This window comes from Camellia sinensis, chromosome 11 (genome assembly GCF_055761805.1).
Source record: "Camellia sinensis isolate YWXY chromosome 11, ASM5576180v1, whole genome shotgun sequence".
In the NCBI taxonomy this organism is placed as follows: Eukaryota; Viridiplantae; Streptophyta; class Magnoliopsida; order Ericales; family Theaceae; genus Camellia; species Camellia sinensis.
The window spans coordinates 179,762,095-179,771,207 of record NC_138971.1 but is presented as its reverse complement, the minus strand read 5'-3'; the positions used below and the strand labels follow the sequence as shown (position 1 = coordinate 179,771,207).

The 9,113-nt window shown below is 32.5% G+C and overlaps 1 non-coding gene across 5 annotated transcripts; it reads right to left on the bottom strand.

Moving 5' to 3' along the window:
• Positions 1 to 312: 312 nt before the first annotated feature.
• LOC114296961 (uncharacterized) lies at positions 313 to 7,243 on the bottom strand. Of its 5 annotated transcripts, XR_014345101.1 has the most exons (7): positions 7,003 to 7,243; positions 5,407 to 6,296; positions 4,115 to 4,252; positions 3,844 to 4,028; positions 2,696 to 2,745; positions 1,726 to 1,868; positions 313 to 571 (listed from the first exon to the last, which is right to left on the bottom strand). It is a non-coding gene; the product is annotated as an uncharacterized LOC114296961 (transcript). The 5 variants fall into 5 exon arrangements; XR_014345100.1 differs by lacking the exon at positions 2,696 to 2,745; XR_014345104.1 differs by lacking the exon at positions 2,696 to 2,745 and having other exon boundaries at positions 4,115 to 4,208.
• Between the last annotated feature and the right edge of the window lie 1,870 nt (positions 7,244 to 9,113).

Below are 9,113 nucleotides of genomic sequence, written 5' to 3'. Positions count from 1 at the left end.
GAGTGTTTAAAGCCTAACGCAGGAGAAATGGGAAATAAACACCATAATTACATATCTACCATCATGCAACTGGGTCGGAATAACTTTCGGAGGGTTCGAATCCTATTGCACTAGAAATGGCAAACAAACACCATAATTACATATATGCCATCATGCAAGAGAGCCCGAATAAGTGTCCGAGTGTTTAAACCGTAGTGTATGAGAAATGGCAAGTAAACACCATAATTATTATTTCACAAATATCCCTGCTCATATCCCAATAGTCTTTTAAATATGCTAAGAAATCGACTAGCTATTATACACCACTCCACAAAAAAATTCACCAAACAATTGTATTATAAATCAAAATATATCCGTCAAACAACTTTAATAATAATCCATTAAGTATATCAAAAAAATCATCAAAGTAAATCCCAAAATGAACTAACGTGGAATCCACACCAAAAAAAAAAAAAAAATCAACATTCAATCTTGATTTGCAAGTACAACTAAGTATTAGTTCAGTAAAAAAAATAATTTAACACTTGATCTTGATTTGCAAGTATGCTTCCAGACGTCATCAAAAACCAATCTGCAAAGAAAATAAATAAGAAAAATATTAACATATTACCAATTACATTATATAGACCTCTCTATCCATGTCAATACAAATTGTGTACACAATGAGTCTAACTTAACAACCAAAAGTTCCTTTGTACATGGCAAGCTCCTATTAATCACATCACTAACTTAGAGCAACTCCAACACTGCCTAGCAAAAATACACAAGAGTAAACACATAATTTTGTCTCTACTTTGAAAAAAGTTCATTTCCATGCTGTAACTGTATCCTATGTATTAGTGATAGTCAATTTTCTTGTCTTACTAAATATAACAATAAAAATAATAATAGTAATCAATACAGTATTTGTCAAAAAGTGTTAATAGTCAAACTGCTTATTGTTAAATTAGACTCTCTATACCATTTAGCAACCCACTATAGTCTTAGCAACACGGATACAAATAAGCAGTGTCCATGTAGATTACTGCTTCAATACCTACACTTGGACACGCCTAGAGACTTGAGATACTTCTTGGGTGTGTACATTATTTAAATATGCTTTGCAACTTTGGGGCATCGGCTAGCACTTACTCAAACACAAGGCCAGCAATTGTAGCCATACGAACAGCCTTATTAAAAGGATGAACATACCTAAAAGCACCCAACCATTTATTCAAATAAATAGATAAAGGAAGAAATGCAAGACACTGGCATCATAGACATGGCTACCACAACTGAAATATGCAATGGACATTTTTTAATTATTCCCATGTTTATACGTAATTTTCATTATTATAATGTTGTTGCCATGTCTATGTCTTGTTTTAGTATTTATATCTATGTTGTGTCATGTTCGTGCCAAGTGTCTGTGTCTTTGCTATCAAGAATCTGTTTCTGAGCAAGCAAAACTTTATTTTCCTATATGTGATAGGCTGCTACAGAATGAACAATAGTCCACTCATGATTGCTTGAAAACATTTTTCGAACTTGAGTTTTCAGCCAAAAAAGATTCTCCATCCAGAAAATAAAAGATTATAATGGTCTCTGGTAAACATACAACATCTGCTAAATATATGTAGATCATGTATAGAGAGAAAGATCAGCAATTAATGCAGCTATAGAAGTGACCAAAAGTATTTTGAAATGGAATTGCAATTGAGGCAAATATGACTTTCAAAAACGAACCAGAATTCTAGAGAATATGAAGCCTCTAACTTCTTGGCTGAGATCTTCAGTGTGAGGATCTTCAACAATTACACATGCATCTCCAACATCATATTGTTTAAGAATCTATTCCTTACTCAAATCAAAGAACTAAAACACTGTACCTATAGGAATAAGATAAGGACAATATAGATAAGTTAACAAATAACAAATTAAATTCACACATTCTGAAGTAAAATATCACAATTTAGAAATGCACAACTTTGTTGGAAAGGCATCATAAGAAGAGTTGACTGGCACAAATCATTTTAAAGAGAAAAAGCAAAAGAAACTCCTTATCAGAGAAACAACAATAGGATATTAGGATAACTTTTTAGGATACTCATGCCACCCATAATTCAGCGTCATAGAACTGATTAATAAAAACTACAAGGTATAGTGCATAATTTCAGCTTTGAGTACAATTCATATTTCTATAAATGAAGTGGAAGACAGGTTTCCAACAACACCATCTATGGAGTTTCATAACTGGAAGAGAATGATAGCTAATGGGTAGGGCTTATTGTTGTTTGTTTGTGTAATGGGAATAGTTTTTCCTCTGCTCTATTGTTGGTTTTCTTTAATATTGTGTTTGGATGATGGATTTGAGGGGGATTTGCAAAGCCCTACTCAATTCCAAATCCAAATCCAAATCCAAATCCAAACATGTATCCTAAGGGATTGGTGGGGGATGGTGTTAGAGATGGTGTGTTTGTGGGTTAAATAGTGTGATTAGGGAGGGGAAGAAAATGCAAGCGTATATACATCTTTGAGGACATGTTTCTCTGAATGTATGCCATGCCATTGTGTTCAAAATGTGAAAGCAAAAAATATGGTTATTGGCAATTTAACACTGAATTGGTAGGTTTTGGGACTCCTTGTTGTGAGCATTACAAACACCAAAGCTCCCTAAGGTAGAAAGGGACACAATTATTTAAAACAAAAAATTTACCCTTCCTGCCCAATCTGCTCCTGCCTGGAATTCCTTCATCTTCATTGATACTAGAGAAGAAAAATGTGATAAACATTAGACAGTTACCTAGTCATGAAGAGCTCTACTATGTAATACTCATCATGATTTGTCAATTGCTTAGTAAAATCTTAATATTATCATACGTCTATTCTGGCTACAATGATTTCAAGGCTTCATCTAAATACTCATTCATATAGGTGACTAAAAGTAAAAATGGTACATAATCGGTGAGACTAGTTTTTTCATATGAAAAGAAGTTTTTCAAAGAAAGATAATGAAAAGAAAAAGAAAAATATTAGCCTAAATATACCTGAATAGGTCCTCAGTTTCTTCAGGAGCTTTGATGTGGGTGCAACAGGTTTATCGAAATGATATTTGTGTTTCTAAATGATTGTTATAGCTAAATGATATTTGTGTTTCTAAATGATATTTGACTCAGCTAGTTGTGGTTGTTATACCTAAATGATATTTGTGTTTCTAAATGATTCTATTTGTGCTTTACATAGGATTGACAAAGACATGTAACAAAACAAAGGACAGCTTCCTGTACAAAGTACAACACATAAAAGCAATTAAGAATAACTCTCTCTTCACATTATTGTCACTTGTCAAGCTAGTCTTAGGTTTTTGGCAATAAAACAAAATGTAAACGACTGAATGGCATGGACCCCTTTATGACAAAACAGAGGAATTCAATCTATGAACTACCATCTAATTAAGCTACACCACAGTGGAAGATTAGGATCTCTGTCATTGTAGTTGTGCACATGTGAACAACTCATTGCAGGCCTACAGGCCCAAGATGGACCCTTGTTGATTGGGATTCAATTTTGGATTGTAGAGCCTAGTTAAATTAATGGCATGATTAGAATCTATGAATAGAGGGAGTAACCTTTGGTAACATTTGCACTTGCAGAAAGTAACTTCCTACAAACTTGAAGCAGCATTCTCACACTATGCAGTAAAAACAGAGTAGCATCTGATATCCACTTCCACAGATAGATATAAATATGGGGAAGCATTATTGCTAGTAAAACTTTTTAAGTTCTATTTCTTGGTAAATTTCCTAGGAACAAAAACTCAAGCAATAATAACAGATAATAAGGAATGATGCTTATTGATAGTACCTTTGCAGCAATAGATTTCATTGTATGCTTCCTTCATAGATCAGCTTTCGAAGCTTCAAATTCCTCTCTGCTCATGATGGGGGGGTCCAAGATCGTAACACGCAACATAGATCATACCAAGATCTCAAACATGTTAGATGGAAAAAATGTTTACGAGACAGTCTCTTCGCCTTCGCCATTGGTTCCTGTCATTTGCCCACCCATCAAACAGCTTGGAGATTAACAAAAAATCAAATAGGGAATTGAGAATGAACTAAGCTAACAAGCTCACCCTACAAATAGCACATTCATCATCATATGCTTCAATCTCCTCAGGTGTTGCATCTGGAAGTGCTCCATGAAGGATGCCTAAAGCTATCTTCAACCTAATAAATCATTTGATACGTTTTACAATTGCACCAAACAAGGCCTGGTCAATAATATGAAGTGTTAAACAAAATAAACATGAAATAATAATGTTGAAAAGTCCAAGTCAAATGAATGTCAATATATTGCTACAAAAAAATAGTGAGAAACTTTACACATATATTTAGGAAAAGAACTACATCCACAAGATGAAATTTCATGCCATGAAGCCACCAGATATGCACATAATGACAGAGTGCCATCAATAACGTCATGATGTCCAGAAGAAAACCCAAGTTCCACATGAGAATGCCTTTCCATTCATAGAATGAACCCGCACTCAAATTTGTTAAGTTACAATAATGACAAATCCAATCCACAACAACAATTAGAAGTACCCTTGGTCTTTAGCAACAGCATCAACAATAACAATAGAAAACGAATGATTGCCAAGAATCATGGAAAGCCATGGTCTTAGAAAGAATTAATAAATATATAAACATTGCCAAGACAACCCACCAACTAAAAACATGTCAAGTTAAAATAATCACAAACATATAAACCTTTAAGAAAAAAAGATAGAGATTGGTGCATTTTCTTGACATTGAGACTAACTGAGCAAGCTAAGCATAGGTAAAAAGGTCCTGTAGAGCTTTTACTATTGCACCAAGCAACAAACCCCCTTACGTTTATAGGAAGGAAAAAAAAAAAAAAGAGAAACGAAAAGAAAAGAAAAGAAAGGAAAAGAAATTATGAAAACTATACAGTGCCACGCTTCACAAAACACATCTTCTTTCAAGATCATAAAATACTGGCTTAGAGGAAGAAAGAAAGAAAACAGCAAAATAAATGCAGCACTAAATTTTTTTTCTTTTATGAGATATAAGTGGACAAGAAAAAAATGGTAACATAGTTGGCTTAACATGTTTTACCTGTTCATTCAAATAATTTTATTTTTATATGGGGAAAAGGGAAAAGAATATAAAGAAAACTACAGTGCCATGCTTCAAAAAACACATCTTCTTTAAAGAACAGGGAATACTAAGTTAGAGGAATGAAGAAAGAAAACAACAAAATAAATGCATCACAAAAAAATTTGGGAGCTATAAGCAAATAAGGAAAAAGTGAATAACGGGACCAGAAAACATGAGAACCCCCAACCACTTGGTAACACAACAACAAAATAACATGGCTACATAAAAAAAGTTTGCAAACAACCTGTTATTGATATATCAAGGAGTTTGGACCTTTGGCAATTTGTGTTGTTCCCTGCCGAATCATGGAACCATATATTGAGCAATTGAAAACCATGAATCAAAATAGCCTACAAAAAACAATTTGCAGACTAAAGAACCTTCAGCCTGTGTTTATTATATGTTCTACGGGAAAAATGTTACATGATCTATAGATAGATCTATCCATTATGAAAATGAAAAGACTTCCCAATAAAAGTACTTGTAATGTCTCAAAAGCAATACTAAGAGGCTTGAAAAATAACAACAGAAACATATACGATTCTAATGTTCTATATATCACTAGACACATCTTTATCTTGTAAGCAGCCCAAAAAAAAAACAAGAATACGTAAATGAGAAATTTATGAATAACCAAAATTGGAAAAGGGAGGTGAAACTAGCATGGACATTAACTCTTGTGATTCGCAAGAGGGGAAAGTTTAAAAATTGTCATTCCTAATGTTTAAGATCAATTGTTAGAAGTTTAAAAATCGTCATTCCTACTACTACCGCCATTAGTTGAGTAGTAGGCAAGTTATTGTCATTAAAATTTCAAGAGTTTGATAGCAATACTACATACATATGGCCTAGTGAGAGACGATTCATTCATCATTCTTATTCTTATTCTCTATAAGACTAATTTCTTGTAGTGACACTCCCTTCCCTTTACAATGTCTCATTTGAATTCTTAAAAACTTTTATGCTCTATTACAAACAGAATAGTCATTTTATAAGAGGTTAATATACAATAAGTTTTTCAACAACATTGGGTTGATGGTTTGATGGGTTGATGGGTTGTCTCTCGGAAATATCTTCAAACACTTGACATGCAGAATTCTTGTCCGTTTCCTGTCACAAACAAGAGTGGAAATCCTAACAAAATAAAAAGATTAGACAAATGTTTCAATCAAATAAAAAGTGAAATGATTGAATCTACATACCATATGGAGAATTACTACCAAACAAATCATATACCACAGTAAATAAATAAACATTTAAGGTGCAAAACCCTTTGTAGTTGTAGGAAATATGCAGGAAAATGAAAGCCATTACATTTAAGTTCAATGAAGTAAATAAATAAACATTTAAGGTGCAAAACTACAAAGAAGAAGACATGAACTTCATAGATATTATAGATTGCATTACATAATGAAAAAATTGGAAAAACAAAAACATAAAATTGATTTGGACAAGGATAGAGAACACTTGTATATTTCAGAACCATTTCAAAACTTGAATCCCATTTAGACTATTGAAACTCATATAAAAAAAAGACAAATCTTAGAGTTTCTGGATTCACATCCATAAGCATGGTGTCTGTTAGATTTTTCTTTCTTTTTTCTTTTTAAATATGAAAAAAAGGAGAAACAGGGGGGAAAACTCACTACCTAAGAATTTTATATATAAAAAAAAAAATCAAAACCCCCCACCCAGAAATCGTTGAATCAAATGCCCTAATTCAAAACCCCACACCAGAAATCGTTGAATTGAAATCCAAATAGTTTAATCAAATGCCCTAATTTAAGAAGAGAAGGGTTTATGAAAAAAAAAGAAACAAACTCTAGGTTTAGAACCTTACCAAAATTGCAGGTCTTTCCCAAGCCAATGAGTTTCGAAGGGTTGTAAGGGAAATGCAAAGCACCGTCTATGGCGAGGAGAGTGGGTCTCCATTGGGGAAGAGGATCCAAATTCAGGGAAGAGGAGGAGATGCAAAGGTCGTGCCCATGAGGTGTTTATCATTCTCTTAGAGAGAGAGAGAGAGAGAGTAGGAGTCACGAAAGAGAGGAGAAGAAAAGAAAATTAATTTTTTTAGAAATTTAATTGAATTTTCTAAATTTAATTTTTTGCAATATATATTCATCACACTTATTTAGAAGTTGTGATTAAAAAAATTATATATAATCATATCATTACACTTATTTAGAAGTTGTAATTAAAAAAAATTACATATAATCACATTTAGAAGGTGAGATTAATATATATATATATATATATATATAATCAAACTTAATTAAAAAGTGACATAAAAATAAATATTATCACATTTAATCAAATTAATTGTGATTAAAATATCAATCTAATTTTTTTTATCACACTTCTAATAAAAGTGAGATATTTTCATTTGTCAAAGTGTGATCTTTAGCTGTTTTTATAGTAGTGCCTATTTTGAGAGAGAGAGATGATAAACAGAAAAGGGGTAAAAAAATTAATACCCTTTTTTTTTGTCATTGTTACTCAATACATCAAAATTTTCTCACCAAAATTGGTGACAACATTATTTTCTCACCAAAACATCTCAAAAATATTAAAAATTATTGGTGACGAAAATATATTTCTCACAAATAATTTTATAATTAATAACAAATTTTATAATTAGTGAAAAAAAAATTTCTCACAAAAAGTTTCAAAATTTTGGTGCCATAAAAAAAAATTAGTGGCAAAAATTAGGTGACGAAACATAATTTTTTTTCTCACCTAAAAGTAAGCATTTATTGACTGAAATAAATTTCGTCACCTATTATTTTTTATTTTTTTATTATACGTGACAAAATTTATAATTCCTCATGGATTATTCTTATTTAGTAACGAAATTTTTTTTCTTCACTAATTTTCGTCATCATACCAAAACAGAGAATAAGAGAAAGAGACACCAGAAAAAGAGCAAAGAGAAATCACGTGCCAAATCATCGAGCGAAGAAGATGTGGCGGTTACCGGCAAGGCTACTGGTGGCGGTGGCAATCGGCGATCGGCAAGGCTAATAGAGGTGACGACAATGGCGATCGGCGTGGTGGAGGAGGAAGAGGTAAGACAAATTAATTCCCTATTTTGAGGGAGAGAGAGAGAGAGATGATAAACAAAAAAGGGGTAAAAAAATTAATACCCTATCGTTTTTTATTGCCGCTCAATATATAAAAAATTTCCCACCAAAATTGGTAACAATATTATTTCCACACCAAAAGATATCAAAAATATTAAAACGTTTTGGTGACGAAAATATATTCCTCACAAATAATTTTATAATTAGTGACAAATTTTTTTCTCACTAAAAGTCTCAAAATTTTGGCGCCACCCAAAAAAATTAGAGGGAAAATTTTTGGTGACGAAACTTAATTTTTCCTCACTTAAAATGAAGTATTTATTGACAAAAATAAATTTCGTCACCTATCATTTTTTTATTATTATTATATGTGACAAAATTTATAAATTCCTCACGAATTATTTTTCTTTAGAGACGAAATTTATTTTCTTCACTAGTTTTCGTCACCATAGGTTACTTTTGTTGTAGTGGAGTGTTTGAACCCCACTGCCGAAGAAATGGCAAACAAACACCATAATTACATATCTGCCGTCATGTAAGAGGATCCAAATAAGTGCCCTAGTGTTTAAACCCAAATGCATGACAAGTGGCAATTAAACAACATAGTTACATCTCTGCCATCATGCAATAGGGTCCGAACTAGTATTTGAGTGTTCAAATCCTATTGCACGAGAAATGGCAAACAAACACCAAAATTACATATCTGCCACGATGCAGGAGTGTCCGAATAAGTGTCCAAGTGTTTACACCCTAATTCATGAGAAATGGCAAGTAAACATCATAATTACATATCTGCTATCATGCAAGAGGGTCCGAATAAGTGTCCGATTGTTTAAACCCTAATGCATGAGAAATGGCAAGTAAACACCAT